The sequence below is a fragment of the Hakea prostrata genome, chromosome 3 (genome assembly GCF_041222555.1).
Source record: "Hakea prostrata isolate BN-2017 chromosome 3, UWA_Hpros_2, whole genome shotgun sequence".
Classification (NCBI taxonomy): Eukaryota; Viridiplantae; Streptophyta; class Magnoliopsida; order Proteales; family Proteaceae; genus Hakea; species Hakea prostrata.
The window spans coordinates 34,798,206-34,819,842 of NC_142602.1; positions in this window are offsets into that span (position 1 = coordinate 34,798,206).

Below are 21,637 nucleotides of genomic sequence, written 5' to 3' on the forward strand. Positions count from 1 at the left end.
CATCTTTTACCGCCTCGGGGAAATAATTCAAGCAAAAAGCCTCCTTGAACAACTCCCAAGTTACAACTCCTGCATGCAAACCTTCCAAAACAGGCCGAGTGGAGGTCCACCATGCATCAGCTTCTTGTTGCAACTTCTGTTCAGCAAACAGAATCTTCTGAGCTTCCGAGCATTGCAGATGTCGGAAAGCCTTCTCCAACTCACGATGCCACTTGTTAGGAAACAAGGGGTCCTTGGTAACTCCAGTGAAAGTGGGTACTTGCATCTTAAGAAAACTCTCCATCAGGCGAGTATGAGGAGTTCCAGCTAAACCTCCCGCATTCAGGACTGCGGCATGAGGATTCACATTGGCACCAGTTCGAGTCTCATTGTGCAGAGTCATGAAACCCACCAACATCTGGTTGAACTGAGTTGTTTGCTGCTGCATCATATTGCCCATAATATTGGCAATATCACGGAAGCTTCCAACATTCGGGGCACCGGGTATCTCATGGGTACCCTGATCAACATTAGGTATCTCACCACCTCCATGAGGTATTTCACCACCTCCCTAAGGTATTTCACCACCTCCTTGACCACTGGATTCACCACGCCCACTTCTCAGAGTAACCATTCTGCAAAACTGAGAACATCAAAATACCGAATTTCGAAGTTTCAACATAAACCACAAGTCCAAATGATTTGAAAACTTAAATCTTGCTTAAATATATCCATATAATCATCAAACAATAATCCATAAGGCAAAAATCACATTTTCCAAAAATTCAACAGCAAATGAGGTCTCTGTGACCATTGGTCGAGTGATTGGTCGACTGACCCAGTCGACCAATGAGTCGACCAATCAAGACAGAATGCAAAAATTCGCATTATAAGCCTCATTTCCACATTCCAACTTCATTTTATCCTCTTTCAAAGGTGAGAGAGCTCTAGGGAAAGTCTCCAAAGGTTCTTACAAGTGTTCTTGAGGTGTTTTGGTGCTTCAACAACAACACATCAACACACAACCATCACAAACAAGGTAAATCTCTCATTCTTTCTTCCATTTTCATCTTCTCATGCTTGCATTTCCATCAAAACCATGCTTAGGAATGCTTAGAAACATATTCCTTAGGTTTCAAACACAATGCCATGCATAGACAACAAGTTCTAACATATTGGTGTTCATCTCGCAACGTTTTCATACCGAAATTGTTATCTTTAGAAAATTTCCGTTTTCTCACAAACCGCTTGAAATTTCCGCATGAAATCAAATGCTACATGCTCAAGATGATATTGTAGATGGGTCCATAAAATTTGATTTAACCAATTTCAACTTTAAAAAAATCCAATTTTGACCTAAATTGCAAAATCCCCAAATTTTCCTTCTTGCTGAATTTTTCGTTTTAATTCAAGTTTTCAATCGATTTTCTTCAAACAAACTTCATAGACATGAAATTCCAAGTATTGCGCACATGCTAGTATGTTCAAATCAAAATTTCCCCAAATTTGAAATTTTCCAAAAAATTACGAAAATACCCTTTTGGCTCAAATCTTAAAGTAGCACTAACTGGAAATGTCTCGTCTCTTTCTCAGATACACACTATGCAGAGGGGAGGGCGAGGACGAGGTACAGGTCGTGGTTGCATTGTAGGGGCATTTAGGGGCAGAGGTCAGGTTCCTTCAGAGCCTAGACAGGAGGTTCGGAGACCGGACATGTTCGACACACCTCAGGCCGAGTTTTTGTACGAGGCCTACTTCAGTTACTGTAACATCGAGTTGGGACGTCTACTTCACCTACACCAGCTCAGAGTCTTTAGGATTTGGCAGAGATTCGACACGTTGTAGTGGACTCATCTCTTCACTGAGGATCTGCCGGTATACCCGGAGCTAGTGAGGTTGTTCTTCAGCAACCTTACCTACACAGAGGAGGCTCGAGGTCAAGGACATCCACTTAGACTTGTCCAAAGGAGCAGGGTCTTCCAGACTCAGATTCGCTTTTCCACCCGAGCACTGGCTGAGATCTTGCAGGTTCTTTACTATCCACAGCAGTGTGTGTGGATACCTGCAGGAGCAGATTTGGACAGCTATATGATGCCGTACGAGCTACGCGAGATATGCTCTACACTATGGGATAGTCGTCGATGCTTCACTCAGTGGACCAGCGGACGGATGACGGATTCTGCACGGATTATCGGTCGCATAGTCGGCCGAAACATTATGCCGAAGGCCGGACATCACCATCGGGTCACGGTGATGGAGGCCTTAGTCATCTACCGCATCTACATGGGCTTCGAGATCGATCTCTCCTACATCATTCAGCAGGTCATGCTGGAACTTGGTTTTGCGGCCTAGCATGCGGAACCTTTGCTATGGGAGGCTACCGACCTTGAACTTCGGGCATTTCGGGGTGAGTTTCGAGGATACACCGGTGGACACCGGTTCCACGGGGATACGTCATCGGGACTCGGACCATTCGTCGATGAGACCGCAGCAGATCGAGAGATCTCCTGGTCCGGAGGGTGAGGATGATGAGGAGTCGGAGGATGAGGATCAGGAGTTAGAGGATGGAGAAGAGGATATCGGTCCTGATAGTGATGATCAGGCCGGAGACGATACAGAGATGCACGAGGCTGAGCCAGTGCATCACGAGTTTCCTTCATCACACTTCGAGGCAGGTGGCCCTTCTCATGCGGTTCCGGAGACTTCGGATCTTGGGGCACGAGATGAGATCGATGACTTCCATGCTAGAGAGGATGGAGGTCGGACAGGAGCAGATGTATGAGAGGATGGAGTCACGACGGGATAGGATAGAGCATCGGGTGACTCGGCTAGCGGAGGAGTTCCGAGCATACGAGAGATCGAGAGAAGATCACCTAGATAGACTGTACCCTAGGATTTTCATTTATGCATTTCAGATGTAATCGTTGTAAAAGCTTTTGAAATTAATGAAGTTCATTTTGTTTCACTTAATTATTGTATATTATGCACCTTTCTTTTATTTGCATTAGTGACATTTGTTTAAGTATAATTATGGTATGTTATTCAGAAATGTTCTGTTATGCTTCATAGGTAAGTTTCTAATCCAAGTGTTCTATTATTCACTTCTAAGAGTAGAGGAGTCATTTCAAATCTATGACTTAGGAATGTTCAGTTATTGTCTTTTGTGGTTAGGATTTCCTCGAACCTTCGGCTCTGATACCAATCTATCACATCCTCCCAGCCGGTACCCTATCTGGCATACCCGAGAGTGTGATCCACAGCCCGAAGATCAGGTATCGAGTCATCAACCTCCCACATAAACAATAACATAATCATGAACAATAATAAACGAAGTGCGAAAGATAAACCATAGATCCAAATAAGGAAAGAATGAATCATATATAAATCAGAGTACTAGATATAATCAGAGTGTCTAAATCAGATAAGTAAAGTGAGGCGAAATCCGACTCTACAACCAGCGGAAAAGTAGTTCTAAAAGAGAATAAGCAGGATAGAATCTAATCCCAATAGCAGGTACAAAAGGTAACTAAATTGTTCTCAATCTTATAGACAATATCCCTATAAGTATAGATCTCATAAACGGCACAAGGGCGCTTCCACTCTATGGTCGGACTAAGCATCGTACGGAGCATAACCACTCGCGGGATCTTCAGTGTAATTGTCGTAACCCCAATCACCTTCCTGGAGATATGCCTCTTCTCCTTGCGCTTCTTCATACGAGCCGTCATGATAATCAGAACCTGTAGAATAGTCTAACAAACATTGTACAATAAAGGAATGAGTTTCAAAGAAACTCAGTAAGGCAGTTAAATCCATAATAACGTAAATGGCAGGATTACAAAACAAACATAGATGCAATATGGTATGAGACAAATATGCTGGCAGGATTACAAAACAAACATAGATCCATTCCTCGTCCCTGACGATCCTTTCCGGTATCCTTCACACTAGAGTCCTCATAGTCCCTGACTACGGACTCATCAACCCTATTGGTCATGCACATATGGTAAACGGGAAGCTCTCAGTCGACCAATGCAGACATTAGCCTATAAAATCAGAGTTTTAAGATATAAAATCCAAATTTGGTGGTTCAAAAGGGTACTAATCAAGGGGTAAACTACATTAGTAGTATCCTAACATATAGGGGACCTCAAAACACTAATCGAATCAAGTCTTCAAGATACAAATTGGGAAACAAAAAGTTACCATAATTAGATCAATCATGGTTCTTGAAGAGTTCAAGATAGAAATCAAAGACAAGAACAATAGGAGAATGAATCATTGATTCAGATAAAGGTATCATGAAAGGCATACTTAGATCTTCAAGAAAATAGACCTAAGAGCATAAATCTAAATAAGGAAACAAAACCTACCATATATGTAACTATCATGATTCATGAAGAAAACATGGTATGGTAGAAGAGAAACAACTAGAGATTGATAGATCATGGATCATGAAAAGAAAACACAGCAATTGACTACTAACATGATCAATATAGTAGATCTAAGAAGATCAGAATTCAAATCAGAAGATAAACAAAGACAAGATCATGATTTGATCATGATTCCTTCAAAAGCTTGCAATGATCATGGTTAAGATCATTGCATTAGCCATTAATCCTTAGGAAGGTCATGAGAGACAAGTCCAGAGATGTTTGCAACAGAGAATGCAGCATCTCCTCTACTATCTCAACCCAAAAAGGAAAGAAAAACAAAGATGGAGGAGAAGAAGAGAGTGTAGACATACCTTTGATGCAAAAGGAAGAGTTTTGACGAAGATCCGTCAAGAAAAACACCAAGGATGCAAGGGAGATGACTTGCAGAGGTCTTTGGTTCGTTCCAAAGAGTTTGGAGGCAGAAAATACGAAGTAGACTCGAGATTGGACTTAAATAGAGCAAGCAAGACCTAATTGCCGTAGACAGCACCCATTGGTCGAGTGGATTGGTCGACTGGTCCAGTCGACCAATCAGTCGACCACTCAGTTCAGCAACTCCTAAACAGGGAATTGAAGACCCAGATCAAATCCAATCCTAAAGGGGTTTTGCACACATATCAAGTGACTTACCTAATAGGTAGAAATGCCTTCAAACCATGATAGAGAGCACTCCAAGTCCATCAACTAATCCGATCTTCATCAAGATTCAGTTTCCATAAATAGAACCTCATCATCAACTCTCATGGATTCAAAGCCAGACACCAAGTCCTCCACTGGGATGGCCCAAAGCTGACTTCTTACTTTACTTCGGGTCACTGGACCTACAAATAACAAGGTTTTCGGGTCAAGGTTAGGGCTGGGTTTTACATTCTCCCCCCCTTAAAGAAATTTCGTCCTCAAAATTGAAAGCGTACCTGTGCTTCCAAAGAGGTAAGGAAACTTCTCCTTCATGTCTTCTTCCTTCTCCCAAAAAGCTTCTTCAGGGGTATGGTTCTTCCAACGAATCTTCACCAAAGGGGTGGTGCGATTCCGCAGCTGCTTGTCCTTCTTATCCAAGACTTCGGCCGGCTCTTCATCGTAGGTCAAATCAGCACTAAGTCCTTCAGGTGCTTGCTTCAAAATGTGTTCCGGATTCTCTATGTATTTCCGGAGCATCAAAATATGAAACACATTGTGAACACCAACAAGAGGCGGAGGTAATGCTAATCGATACGCAACAGGTCCAACCTTTTCCAAAATCTCGAAAGGTCCAATGAAACGAGGGCTAAGCTTTCCCTTAACATTAAATCTCATCACACCCTTCATTGGTGAAAACTTCAGAAAAACTTTCTCTCCAACTTGAAATTCCAAATCGGTCCTTCTCTTATCAGCATAAGATTTCTGTCTTGATTGGGCAGACTTAATCCTTTCTCTTATCATATCTACCATAGCACTCGTAGCTTCAATCATCTCAGGACCTAAGACTTTTCTTTCACCTGTCTCAGTCCAATACAAAGGTGTCCTACAAGTACTGCCATACAAAGCCTTGAATGGAGCCATGCCTATTGTTGCTTGATAACTGTTGTTATAGGCAAACTCAACCAAAGCTAGGTGTTCATCCCAATTACCACCCATATCCACCACACAAGATCTGAGCATGTCTTCCAATGTCTGAATTGTCCGCTCGGATTGTCCATCGACCGTGGATGATGAGCTGTACTCAAGTTCAATTGGGTTCCCAAGGCCTTCTCGCAAACTATTCCAAAACCTTGAGGTGAACCTAGGATCACGATCAGAAACAATACTCAATGGCACACCATGCAGGCGAACCACATTATCCACGTAAAGCCTTGCTAGCTTATCCAGAGTATGAGTGATCTTCATAGGAATGAAGTGGGCTGATTTGGTCAACCTATCAACAATCACCCACACAGTGTCATTGCCTTTACTTGTCCGAGGCAAGCTAGTCACAAAGTCCATAGAGATATCCTCCCACTTCCAACTAGGAATAGGAAGAGGTTGAAGTAATCCAGATGGGGGTTGTCGAACGGCTTTCACACGTTGGCAACAAAATCCTCAACATCAGCCTTCAGACCAATCCACCAAAAATGTTCCTTCAAGTCCTTGTACATCTTGGTGCTTCCCGGGTGTATAGTAAAGACTGACTGGTGTGCTTCCTTCAATATTTCCTTCTTAATTTCTTCGTTTGCAGGCACGCACAATCTTCCTCTAAACAATAAAGCACCATCCATGGATATACCAAAGTCGGGGTCCGACTCAGGATTCGAAGAAATCTTCTCAACTTTGATCAAAAGTTCTTGGTCAGAACTCTGTAGAGCAACAATTTTATCTCTAAGACCAGATCTTGCCATCATGGCAGAAAGAATAAAATCAGAATTCTCAGGGACAATTTCCAAATCAAAACTCTCAATAGAAGACCACAACGGTAAACTCAAAGCATTCAAATCCAAAGTCTTCTTCTGGTTCTTCCTACTAAGAGCATCAGCAACAACGTTTGCCTTCCCAGGGTGATACTGAATATCACAATCATAATCAGAGACTAGTTCCAACCATCTCCTTTGTCTCATGTTCAACTCCTTTTGGGTAAAGAAGTATTTCAAACTCTTATGATCCGTGAAAATGACAATCTTCTCACCGTAGAGGTAATGTCTTCAAATCTTCAAAGCAAAGACAACAGCGGCAAGTTCTAGATCGTGAGTGGGGTAATTCCGCTCATAATCTTTCAATTGCCGAGAAGCATAGGCTACGACCTTGCCATGTTGCATCAGTACGCAACCCAATCCAATCTTTGACGCATCGGTATAAACTGTCATACCACCGGAACTATCAGGTATAGTCAAAATCGGGGCACTTGTCAATCTATCTTTCAACTCTTGGAAATTCTTCTCACAGGTGTCAGACCAAACAAACTTTTCTTCTTTCCTGGTCAACTTAGTCATAGGAGCAGCCAACCGAGAAAAGTTCTCAATAAACCTTCTGTAGTAACCCACCAATCCAAGAAAACTTCTTATTTCCGTTACCGACTTCGGTCTTTCCCAATCAGCCACGGCTTGAACTTTTTCAGGATCGACACGAATACCTTCGGCTGAAACCACATGGCCAAGGAATACTACTCTCTTAAGCCAGAAATCACACTTGCTAAACTTAGCGTACAACTTCTTTTCTCGCAACCTTTGCAAAGTGAAACTTAGATGGCTCGCATGCTCTTCTTCGCTCTTCCAATAGATCAAGATGTCGTCGATGAAAACGATCACAAACTTATCTAGTGCATCGTGAAATACTGGGTTCATGAGGTCCATGAACACCGCAGGAGCATTGGTTAATCCGAAGGGCATGACCCTAAACTCGTAGTGACCATACCGTGTTCGGAAAGCTGTCTTGAAGATATCACTAGACTTCACTTTCAATTGGTGATATCCGGATCTTAAGTCAATCTTTGAGAACACAACTGCACCCTTTAACTGATCGAAGAGATCATCTATTCTGAGTAGCGGGTATCTATTCTTGATAGTCAGCTTATTCAACTCACGGTAGTCGATGCACAGGCGCATACTACCGTCTTTCTTCTTGACAAACAAGACCGGAGCTCCCCAAGGTGATACACTAGGTTGTACGAAACCTCTATCAATGAGTTCATTCAACTGATTTTGCAACTCTTTCAACTCAGTAGGAGCCATCCTATACGGAGCTTTAGATACCGTAGCGGCACCAGGGACGAGATCAATAGAAAACTCGACATCCCTGTCTGGAGGCACTCCCGATAGATCATCAGGGAAGACATCAACAAAGTCACAGACAACCCTGACTTCATCGACTCTTTTCTCCACTTTACCCTTGCCTTCAGATGAAGCATCATCCACTAGGGCATAGACTTGCATCAGTGCAGACAGCACCTTCTTACAAACCCTTCTCTTCTCACCATGAAATTCTATGACCGGACTTCCACAAATATGGAACTGGATCTTCTTTGAGGAACAAAGAAACATAGCTTTGTCGGCTGTTAACCAATCAATTCCCAAAATAACATCGAAGTCCTTCATATCAAGAAGTACAAAATTGGCTTCCAAGTTCTTCTCACCAATCAACACAGGACATTTAGATAATCCCTTATCTAGTTTCACAACAGGACTAGTAGGTGTACTAATCAATAAACAACTAGACAACTTCTCAGGGATTAGGTCAGTCTTCTTGATGAATGCAGATGACATGAACGAATGAGATGCACCCGTATCAAATAAGACAAATGCGAAATAGAAGCAACTAACAATGTACCCGTAATCACTTCATGGCTTGGATCTTGCTCAGCACTGGAAATACTGAACACTCTACCAGAGGGAGGAGTAGGAGCACTCTTCACCACTGGAGCAGGCCGCTTCGGACAGGCACGAGCGAAATGACCAGCTTGCTTGCAGTAAAAGCAAACAGGATTGCTGGGTCCAACTGGGGTAGCTGCAACAGAGGGCTTCTGAACAAAAGGCCTAGCACTATCTAAACTGGCCGGGCTGCTGAAAACCCGAGTTCTGACCTACACTCCTAGGCTGAAAGGTAGGAGTGGGGTAGGGTGTAGGTCTCACAAAATGCCGATCATTACGATCCACCAACCCAGGGTTCCTTGGCTGCCAGGGCCTTTGCACACGTGCACTTTCCTTCTCTGTTTCTTCCAACTTCTTCGAGTTCTGCACCACTTGAGCATAGCTCACTATAGGCTGGACTCGTGAGGTAAGCTTTAATGGCGAGGCGCGATCCTTTGAAGAACTACTTCGCTTTGGCGAGATCGACCTTCAGAGAATCTGGAGCAAAGAAATGAAGCTCCTCAAACTTCTTTTGGTACTCCAACACAGACAAAGATCCTTGTGTGAGAACCATAAACTCAGCTTCCTTCGCATCTTTCACCGCCTCGGGGAAATAATTCATACAAAAAGCCTCTTTGAACAACTCCCAAGTTACAACTCCTGCATGCAAACCTTCCAAAACAGGCCGAGTAGAGGTCCACCATGCATCAGCTTCTTGTTGCAACTTCGTTCAAACAAAGAATCTTCGAGCTTCCGAGCATTGCAGATGTCGGAAAGCCTTCTCCAACTCACGAAGCCACTTGTTAGGAAACAAGGGGTCCTTGGTAACTCCAGTGAAAGTGGGTACTTGCATCTTCAGAAAACTCTCGATCAGGCGAGTATGAGGAGTTCCAGCTAAACCTCCCGCATTCAGGACTGCGGCATGAGGATTCACATTAGCTCCAGTTCGAGTCTCATTATGCAGAGTCATGAAACCCACCAACATCTAGTTGAACTGAGCTGCTTGCTGCTGCATCATATTGCCCATAATATTGTCAATATCACGAAAGCTTCCAACATTCGGAGCACCGGGTATCTCATGGGTACCCTGATCAACGTTAGGTATCTCACCACCTCCATGAGGTATTTCACCAACTCCCTGAGGTATTTCACCACCTCCTTGACCACTAGATTCACCACGCCCACTTCTCAAAGTAACCATTCTGCAAAACTGAGAAAATCAAAATACCGAATTTCGAAGTTTCAACATAAAACACAAGTCCAAATGATTTGAAAACTTAAATCATGCTTAAATATATCCATATAATCATCAAACAATAATCCATAAGGCAAAAATCACATTTTTCAAAAATTCAACAGCAGAATAGGTCTCTGTGACCATTGGTCGAGTGATTGGTCGACTGACCCAGTCGACCAATGAGTCGACCAATCAAGACAGAATGCGAAAATTCGCATTATAAGCCTCATTTCCACATTCCAACTTCATTTTATCCTCTTTCAAAGGTGAGAGAGCTCTAGGGAAAGTCTCCAAAGGTTCTTACAAGTGTTCTTGAGGTGTTTTGGTGCTTCAACAACAACACATCAACACACAACCATTACAAACAAGGTAAATCTCTCATTCTTTCTTCCATTTTCATCTTCTCATGCTTGCATTTCAATCAAAACCATGCTTTGCTTGTATCCAATGCTAGAAATCATGCTTAGGAATGCTTAGAAACATATTACTTAGGTTTCAAACACAATGCCATGCATATGCAACAAGTTCTAACATATTGGTGTTCATCTCGCAACGTTTTCATACCGAAATCGTTATCTTTAGAAAATTTTCGATTTCTCACAAACCGCTTGAAATTTCTGCACGAAATCAAATGCTACATGCTCAAGATGATATTGTAGATAGGTCCATAAAATTTGATTTAACCAATTTCAACTTTTCAAAAATCCAATTTTGACCTAAATTGCAAAATCCCCAAATTTTCCTTCTTGCTGAATTTTTCGCTTTAATTCAAGTTTTCGATCGATTTTCTTCAAACAAACTTCATAGACATGAAATTCCAAGTATTACGCACATGCTAGTATGTTCAAATCAAATTTTCCCCAAATTTGAAATTTTCCAAAAAATTACGAAAATACCCTTTTGGCTCAAATCTTAAAGTAGCACTAACTGGAAATGTCTCTTGTCTCTTGCACAGATAAACACTATGCAGAGGGGAGGGCGAGGACGAGGTAGAGGTCGTGGTCGCATTGTAGGGGCACTTAGGGGCAGAGGTCAGGTTCCTTCAGAGCCTAGACAGGAGGTTCGGAGACCGGACATGTTCGACACACCTCAGGCCGAGTTTTTGTACGAGGCCTACTTCAGTTACTGTAACATCGAGTTGGGACGTCTACTTCACCTACGCCAGCTCAGAGTCCTTAGGATTCGGCAGAGATTCGACACGTTGCGGTGGACTCATCTCTTCACCGAGGATCCGCCGGATATCCCGGAGCTAGTGAGGTTGTTCTTCAGCAACCTTACCTACACGAGAGGAGGCTCGAGGTCAAGGACATCCACTTAGACTTGTCCTAAGGAGTAGGGTCTTCCAGACTCAGATTCGCTTTTCCACCCGAGCACTGGCTGAGATCTTGCAGGTTCCTTACTATCCACAGCAGTGTGTGTGGATACCTGCAGGAGCAGATTTGGACAGCTATATGATGCCATCCGAGCTTCGCGAGATATGCTCTACGCTATGGGATAGTCGTCGATGCTTCACTCCGTGGACCAGCGGACGGATAACGGATTCTCGCACGGATTATCGGTCGCATAGTCGGCCGAAACATTATGCCGAAGGCCCGACATCACCATCGGGTCACGGTGATGGAGGCCTTAGTCATCTACCGCATCTACATGGGCTTCGAGATCGATCTCTCCTTCATCATTCAGCAGGTCATGCTGGACTTGGTTCTGCGGCCTAGCATGCAGAACCTTTGCTATGGGAGGCTACCGACCTTGATCTTCGGCATTTCGGGGTGAGTTTCAAGGATACACCGGTGGACACCGGTTCACGTGGATACGTCATCGGGACTCGGACCATTCGTCGGATGAGACCGCAGCAGCTCGAGAGATCTCCGGTCCGGAGGGTGAGGATGATGAGGAGTCGGAGGATGGAGGAGAGGATATCGGTCCCGATAGTGATGATCAGGCCGGAGACGATACTGAGAGATGCACGAGGCTGAGCCGGTGCATCACGAGTTTCCTTCATCACACTTCGAGGCGGTGGCCCTTCTCATGCGGTTCCGGAGACTTCAGATCTTGGGGCACAGATGAGATCGATGACTTCCATGCTAGAGAGGATGGAGGTCGGACAGAGCAGATGTATGAGAGGATGGAGTCACGACGAGATAGGATAGAGCATCGGGTGACTCAGCTAGCGGAGGAGTTCCGAGCATACAGAGATCGAGAGAAGATCACCTAGATAGATCGTACCCTAGGATTTTCATTTATGCATTTCGGATGTAATCGTTGTAAAAGCTTTTGAAATTAATGAAGTTCATTTTGTTTCACTTAATTATTGTATATTATGCACCTTTCTTTTCTTTGCATTAGTGACATTTATTTAAGTATAATTATGGTATGTTATTCGGAAATGTTCTGTTATGCTTCATAGGTTAAGTTTCTAATCCAAGTGTTCTATTATTCACTTCTAAGAGTAGAGGAGTCATTTCGGATCAATGACTCGAGAATGTTCAGTTATTGTCTTCCCGTGGTTAGGATTTCCTCGAACCTTGGGCTCGATACCAATCATCACATCCTCCCAGCCGGTACCCTATCTGGCATACCCGAGAGTGTGATCCACAGCCCGAAGATCAGGTATCGAGTCATCAACCTCCCACATAAACAATAACATAATCATGAACAATAATAAACGAAGTGCGAAAGATAAACCATAGATCCAAATTAGGAAAGAATGAATCATATATAAATCAGAGTACTAGATATAATCAGAGTGTCTAAATCAGATAAGTAAAGTGAGGCGAAATCCCACTCTACAACCAGCGGAAAAGTAGTTCTAAAAGAGAATAAGCAAGATAGAATCTAATCCCAATAGCAGGTACAATAGGTAACTAAATTGTTCTCAATCTTATAGACAATATCCCTATAAGTATAAATCTCATAAATGGCACAAGGGCGCTTCCACTCTATGGTCGGACTAAGCATCGTACGGAGCATAACCACTCGCGGGATCTTCAGTGTAATTGTTGTAACCGCAATCACCTTCCCCGGAGATATGCCTCTTCTCCTTGCGCTTCTTCATACGGGCCGTCATGATATTCAGTACCTGTAGAATAGTCTAACAAACATTGTACAATAAAGGAATGAGTTTCAACGAAACTCAGTAAGGCAGTTAAATCCATAATAACATAAATGGCAGGATTTCAGAACAAACATAAATGCAATATGGTATGAAACAAACAATGAATGTATGAATCTAACTCTATGTATGCTGGTCTCTATTGGCAGACATGCTTTAAGTCATAGCACCGTACTTCTTTAGGAAGGTCTCAATCACTCATCATCAGTTGGTAATGGGTCCGGCATCCCTTGGGACATTCCATGGCTGGGGGTATAGGTCACCACTCTCTCACATCACCATTGGTCTAAGTACCAGCACATGTCAGGGTAAAGCCTAGCCATATGCAAGTCTTCTACTTAGTTACATCAAGTCAGATCCAGATACGTCCATTCCTCGTCCCTGACGATCCTTTCCGGTATCCTTCACACTAGAGTCCTCATAGTCCCTGACTACGGACTCATCAACCCTATTGGTCATCCACATATGGTAAACGGGAAGCTCTCACGTCCCCTCACGGGTTGGTTACCGGTCTTGAGCGCCCGTGAGCCCAAGTCTATCCATATGCAACCCTCCAATAAATGGCCCCCACAATGTGATTCCTGTCCTCTCACGGGTTGGTTACCGGTCTTGAGCACCCATGAATCCCCATTGCTACCACGGGTCGTTCGGTCTCAATACCCCTCCGATTAGGGTCTGACATAACGGGACATCCTAGCCCAACACTACTAGACAGTCCTAGATATGTCATCCAACAGTTTAGGAAGGTGTCCAGAGGGCATCTCCGGAAACATCCCATAATATTCCCGTAGTTGTCCAAGGACAGAAGTGTCAAAAGGACACCTCTCCTTTTCAAACCATACTTAAGCATACACATACATCAATTCATATCATCACATATATGGTAACTTCATATATGGAAAGAAATCAATAATTACAATCAATTTGTATATAACTGGTAAGTAAATCATACATGAGTCAATTCAATATAAATAAGTAATGCTACTGATATCAAGACAGTACCACAGTAGTATAACATTATAAGAATCTAATTAAAGAAATAACTTAACAAGATTCAAATATAGAAACTAAGATATGCAATTTATGTTGTTAAAGAAGTAACAATCCTTACCTTTTATAACTTGCAAAGGAATCCTAAGAAATCAAGTAAGATCTTGACAAACTTGAGAAGAAGATCCTAAACAAGTGTATACAACATATTAGGAAAGATCCCTAACAGAAAAGATACCAAAACATCCAAAACAGACCAATTCTGGAGTTGCTGTACTCATTGGTCAAGTGGATTGGTCGATGGTCCATCGACCAATCGATCGACCAATGCGAGACAAAGAGCCTATAAAATCAGAGTTTTGAGATATAAAATCCGAATTTGGTGGTTCAAAAGGGTACTAATCAAGGGGTAAACTACATTAGTAGTATCCTAACATATAGGGGATCTCAAAACACTAATCAAATCAAGTCATCAAGATACAAATTAGGAAACAAAAAGTTACCATAATTAGATCAATCATGGTTCTTGAAGAATTCAAGATAGAAATCAAAGACAAGAACAATAGGAGAATGAATCATTGATTCAGGTAAAGGTATCATGAAAAGCATACTTAGATCTTCAAGAAAATAGACCTAAGAGCATAAATCTAAATAAGGAAACAAAACCTACCATATATGTAACTATCATGATTCATGAAGAAAACATGGTATGGTAGAAGAGAAACAACGAGAGATTGATAGATCATGGATCATGAAAAGAAAACACAGCAATTGACTACTAACATGATTAATATAGTAGATCTAAGGAGATCAGAATTCAAATCAAAAGATAAACAAAGACTAGATCATGGTTTGATCATGATTCCTTCAAAAGCTTGCAATGATCATGGTTAAGATCATTGCATTAGCCATTAATCCTTAGGAAGATCATGAGAGACAAGTCTAGAGATGTTTGCAACAGAGAATGCAGCATCTCCTCTACTGTCTCAACTCAAAAAGGAAAGAAAAACAGAGATGGAGGAGAAGAAGAGAGTGTAGACATACCTTTGATGCAAAAGGAAGAGTTTTGACGAAGATCCGTCAAGAAAAACACCAAGGATGCAAGGGAGATGACTTGCAGAGGTCTTTGGTTCGTTCCAAAGAGTTTGGAGGCAGAAAATACGAAGTAGACTCGAGATTGGACTTAAATAGAGCAAGCAAGACCTAATTGCCAAAGATAGCACCCATTGGTCGAGTGGATTGGTCGACTGGTCCAGTCGACAATCAGTCGACCAATCACTTCAGCAACTCCTAAACAGGGAATTGAAGACCCAGATCAAATCCAATCCTAAAGGGGTTTTGCACACATATCAAGTGACTTACCTAATAGGTAGAAATGCCTTCAAACCATGATAGAGAGCACTCCAAGTCCATCAACTAATCCGATCTTCATCAAGATTTAGTTTCCATAAATAGAACCTCATCATCAACTCTCATGGATTCAAAGCCAGACAAGTCCTCCACTGGGATGGCCCAAAGCTGACTTCTTACTTTACTTCGGGTCACTAGACCTACAAATAACAAGGTTTCCGGGTCAAGGTTAGGGCTGGGTTTTACAATTACCATGGCAGACCCAAGATATCTTATGATTGAGGGGGAGTGACTGACAACCCAAAGAAGTATGGTGCTATGGCTTAAAGCATGTCTACCTTAGAGACTAGCATACTTAAGATTAGAATCATATTTCATAATTGTCTCATATCATATTGCATCATATTGTGACTTGTGTTGAATGAACTGTGTATTATGAAATGACTTGCTTTGCTGACTTCTTTTGAACTCATTCCTTTTGTGCAATTTGTTAGATTATACTGCAGGTACAGAAGACCTTGATGGCATGTCCTATGACCCGAGCTATGATCCCGCGTACTACACTTCGGGTGATGGCTACGCGGAGAGTCAGGATTGCTATACCGAGGAGGATTATAGTGCGTACCAGGGTTAGCCCCACATTAGTGAGGGAGCGGCCACGTTGGGTTTACTTCATCCACACATATGAAGAGGATATCATTAGGATAGAGGAAACCTATGTGTAGGCCCCATTTCCCTGGATGACTGTAATCATTTGGATATTCTCTCTCTAGTTCCTATGGATTTGTTCATAACACTGGTTGTAACTTAACTTGATTTACCACTGTTCCGCTGTTGTGAAGGAGTGACTTCTGATCACTCTTTCTCTTTGAGATTTTGTCACTTAGAAGTTGATACTTAATGTTTCCGCACTCTGATTAATTACCCTTTTCTCATTCATTGATCTATTTATTGTTTACTTTATACATTGATTATATTGATCATGATTATGTTATCGTGTATGTGGGAGGCATGGCCGCTCGATCTGGATCTTCGGGCTATGGATCACATCCCGGGTATGCCAGATAGGATACCGGCTGGGTGGATGTGACATCATCGGTAATCATTAAGAAGTTAAAACAAGATCAAAGGAACTTTGCCAGAAATGACACAGAATCAAGAAGCAGCATAGATTCAAGAAGAAGAAGAAGAAGAACAGAGTCGGGAAAGCGCAGGTTATCAAAATCCTCTGCAATTCCATACTCTTTATCCAGCTTGACCAAAAGAAGTCTGATCTTTGATCAAACTTGCATTCAAGGCAAGCTCTTCATAACTGAATCCCTTGAGAGGAGCATAAGGAGGAGGATCATCAAGATAATGCATGATTTCCGGATCAGGAGATGGAAGGTCTGTCGTATCTTTGGTCCAGGTGGGAGGAGGAAGCCCCAGCTTCACAAACACTTCAGGATGACAATTGGCGCGGTGGGGAGTCGTGTTGAAATAAGGATTTCTCCTTAATATCGATTCCCATACTTCATTTTCGCCATCCCGGTATGCCTGCAAGTTATAAGCATTCAGCATGTCAACAAAAGGCTTACTGTGCAAATACTTGAAGATGCAAGCCCTGCGAACATCAGTTGGGAGGGACTCGGGCAAAGGGATAACAGCTTGCCTTTGAGGTAATGCTTCAAACCCTTTCGCCCATGACTTCCCGCTTTCCAGTTCCAGTCAACGGATCTTCTCCCTAGCATCATCCAAATCCGAACGAAGACGTTCGATCACGGAATTCTTCTCTCTGGCAACCTCCCAAGCTAGGTTTCCAAGATGAGCAATCTCAGCGTCTTTGGCTTTGGAGTCTTCCCGAAGCCTAGAAACTTCATCGCTCAGTCTACTTAGTCTAGACGCTTCTTCCACTTGATTGTGGAAATTACCAGTGAGACTCTAGCAATAACTTCAGAGTTAGTCATGAGCAAAAGAAGAGTCTTCAGAACAAAAAGTAATGAAGAAAAACTTACATCACCAGTGATTTCGTAAAATCACTGTCTGGGATCGTGGAGAGGACTCTACTTTCGGTAGGCATTTGAACAGCAGTACACCATTCCAGTGCTTTGTCAAAATTGCCTGTCACCAAGTCAGACCTCTTCAACGAACAAGAAGGATGAGCTACATCAAGAGAAGGATGAGCTACATCAACAGCCAACCTAGGGCGCTTCCTAGTGGCAAAATCCTCCAGCTCCAGAGAAGGAGAGAAGGAGGATGCCAAACAAGCTCTAGAGTTGGAAATAGAAGCGGCACCAACAGGGACCGCATCTTCTTCAGATGCCAACATAGTTGCCTCAGATGTCTGAAGGGTCTTCATCAGGGAAGACTAAACGGTCTCTGCAGCAGGGGCATCAGCAGTACAAGCAGCAACGGAGGGAGCGACATCCTCCTTATGAGATCGAACGGTCTCTTCAGGCAGAGGGAGCGTGGGAGAAGCATCAGCAGAAACTGTGCGAATCTGATCTGAAGATTCACAAACAACAATCTCCTCACGTTTAGAAGATTCGCCAATGGCAATCGCCTCGGAAGAAGCAACCTCCGTCGGTACAGGAACAATTTTCTTGCAGGAATTTGCCCAAATAAAATCCAAGTTAATTCTAGGAGGCACTGCAAATTCAAAAAAGCAGTGTCAGTACGAGAATCCACAACATACAGAAAAGGGAAAACCCTAGATCTCTATTGAGCGTAACTACTCTGAGATTCCGTCATAAGTAAACCCCAAGTATGAATACTGTGGAGCTTACTCATGGAGAGGAAAAGGTTGGTAACATCAACAGAAAGAAGACTTACTCGTTAAGATTCTGATCAAAGATAGTGTTGGAGGTCAAGAGTACGGATACAGCAAAGGAAGACGGAATGTCGTTTTGCAAATCTACCAAATAGAAACAACTTGCAGATAGTGAGATAAGGGTGAAGTACCCTTGAGGGGTTTAAATAACCTCAAAATGGGATGCGATGGTTGAAAGCCTAAAGCAACCAAGGGACTGGGTCGAAGAGACGCTTCGAATTCTTCAAAAGGCAGAATCAACGGTCATGGAAAAACGGCGCTTCAAATTCGAAAATTAAACGAAGTTTCCACGTGGAACAATGTGCACCTGACACGAGGATACTATCAACTGTCGCACCACCATTAAATAAGGTATTTCCAACTCCTTGGGAGGAGTAATGGATATATGAATGTAGGGAAACGTTTGGACTTCGCAATAAATGAAGGAATAGTTGGGAGTAATCAGAGGTTGAACGCATTTCTCCCGAACGCATCTTCGTGATATCCTGAACGTTATCCCCCATTAAGGCACAAGTTAATCTACGTGATAACTTATATCATTTACGTTTTGTTCCCAGAACAATCTTTTGAAAATGAGATGAGGAAGTATTAAGGCAGTCATTGGAAAAGTTCGAGATAAAGAAGACGATTTCTATTTCATTAAGATCGTGGAGGGCCAACCCTTACAAAAAAGAGAAGAAAACATGATTTCCTATGATTCTTCCTCATTATCAGCCGAGGAATCCTTATCAAGGTCTTTTTCTAAAGCAGGCTGTGGAGGTTCTTCGGGAAGAGGCGGTGAATCGGCAAGATACTCCTCAATATTTGGGTCTGCTGGAAAGGGATCCTCCTCTTCCAAAGCCTAGTTGGGAAATTCCAACTTAAGCTTCCTGAAGATTTCTTTGTGACACACTTCTTGGAAGGGAGTTGTGTTGAAGGAGGGGTTAAATTCAAGAATTTTCTCCCAGACGTCATTTTGGCCCGCTCGGTAAGCTTGAAGGTTGAAGGCGCCCATCAATTTGGAGAAAGGAACGCTGTTCAGGTACTTTCGAATGCAGTCCCTCCGAAGATCTGTTTTAATATGTTCGGGTGCGCTGGGAACTGCCATCTTCAATAGACGTTCATTATCCAAGGACTTAAACTCGAGGCTCTCGCCAAAAGCAATAGCCTCGCTTTTATGCTTCCTGGCCTCACATTCGGCAGCATGGGCGTGAGCAATTGTCGAGTCAAGTTCCTTCCTTAAGGAATTCATCTCCTCATTGTGTTTCGCCTTCAGCTCTTCGGCTGCTTTCTTCAGCCGGTCTACTTCAAAATTGGCCTTTGCCAAATTCTCTTCGCAGGTCTGCAGCAAAGAACCATTGCAACCGACTAGGTTTAGGACTTCCATGTGTTAATAAAAGCTCAACACGACATTCCTAGAAAGATGAGGAGATTATTATAAAAGCTCATGAAAGATTACAAAGCAATTGGTGAAAGATCAAGGAAAACAGTACCTTGTGGAGTCACGAACAAGAACGTCATCCTCCAGGGCTTCAAAGGCCTGAGGAATGGCAGGCAAAAGACTAAGAGAGCTCCATTCAGCGGCCTTCTCAGGACCCTGTGTTGCCCTATCAGGACGCGTCAGCGTCCATTGAGGCATAAAGATCTCCTCGGAGTCTTTGTTCTTTTTGGATTTCTTCGGGGCGTAAGCATCTGTTGAGTCATGCTTCCTCTTAGTTCGAGCGGGAGAGGGGATATCTACCTCTTCCATTGGTTTTTCTCCTCTCCCTGAAGCCTCAACCACTGGCTTCAGATTCCTAATACCCTTGTAGGAAGGGTCTGGAGGAGGTGCAGAAGATACCTGTTTTGCTGTTAAGGCTTGAGGAGACCGTTGTTCAGTAGTCACAACAACCTTGGCAGCCTTTACCCGAAGACTTTTGAGATTCATTCTTGGAGGCACTGCAAAGAAGGACGAGAATCGAGTTGAAAAAATTCACCAGTATCATCAAGAAAGTAAAACTCGGTGGTTAGGAAGCTCACGTTGAGCCAACCCCCAGTACTAAAGTATGGAGTTGTATTCCATCTCATATCTGTGTATCTCTTGATACCATGGAATTGACTTGATCTTCCTGACGGCCGTTATGTCTTCTTTGGATAAGGGAAGGACCCGGTTACCCTCAGATTATGAAGTATACTGTTTCCAGACGGTCGGGAAGATAAGATCTGATTAAGGCGCTCGACAAAAAAAATACCGCTTGCGCCATCCTTTATGATTGGAAGGGTAGGTTCCTTTGGCAAGAATACTACCTGTCCAGCAAGCTCCACTTTATTGCTCTTGGAAAGCACAAACCCAAGAAGCTGACGATGAGACGCCAGCTATTGGGAAGAAACATTCTGAGACAAATGTCCTAATGATTCAGAATGGCTGCAAACAATGGATTAAAGAAAGGAAAGCGAACCCTGCTTTCCAGAGCGTCTATATACAGAGAAAACTCACCCGGAAGGGTGGAGTCGACTCTCTCATCAGATTTGGGAGCCCTAAGATGGTACGAAGAGGGAAAGTCAAAACCCTGGACAGCTAAGGGAAGATTTTCCTCATTATAGGAGGAAGCAACAGAGTCAGGTCCACCAGCGGATTTGGTAGAGGGTCTTGACTGCCCAGAAGACTCGGCAGTCACCTTAGGAATCATGGATGGTCTAGACCCAAGAAGGGCGGAAGGTGTCTCAGTTTTTTCTTCTACTCTTTGTTGGCTAACTTCTGCGAAGTCACGCCAAAGAGAAGTTAGGGTTTTATTGTCACTATCCGACTGCTCAGAGGGGAGAGAAACAAAGGCCTCATTGCCACTATCGCTTTTACCGGCGCTAGGCACAGGGGAAATCTCAGAGGAAACCCTACTATCTTCCATTACTAAAAGGTCTGACTGTGGTTTCTAGAGAAAAAGAAACCTGGAGATAGAAAGTAAACTTTGCAAAGGGATTAGTAAACTTACTGAATCACTGAGGCAGAGAACTCGAGAACGAAAGAACCGTAAAGGTGCGAAGAAGACGACCGGGTTTCAAAATTCCAGACAAGAAGAATGAAACCTATGAAGACAACGAACCGCTTTTAAGCACCCGCACGAGTGTTCGAGGACATGAACGATCGAGATTAATTTGGCGTCAACGATCGAGATTTGAAGACAGTTCGAAAGTTTGAACTCACGAATCCAAAATAGGTGTTCAGAAACCGTCGTTTTGATTGCGTGAGCCACGATAGTTTCGACTGCAAAAGGATGTGTGGTGGCACCCTCACAATGCTCGAGGAAAAAGCGACACAACCGCATTAAATGTGAAATGACATTTAATGGGTTATGCAAAGACTATTACTTGACGAAGAACCCAATTAAAAACCAAGCCCTCGGGATTGACCAAACGCTTGGTCTAGGGGGCTCGTGATGTGGAGAAAATATGATCAAACTTGGTTCATTCTTGGTT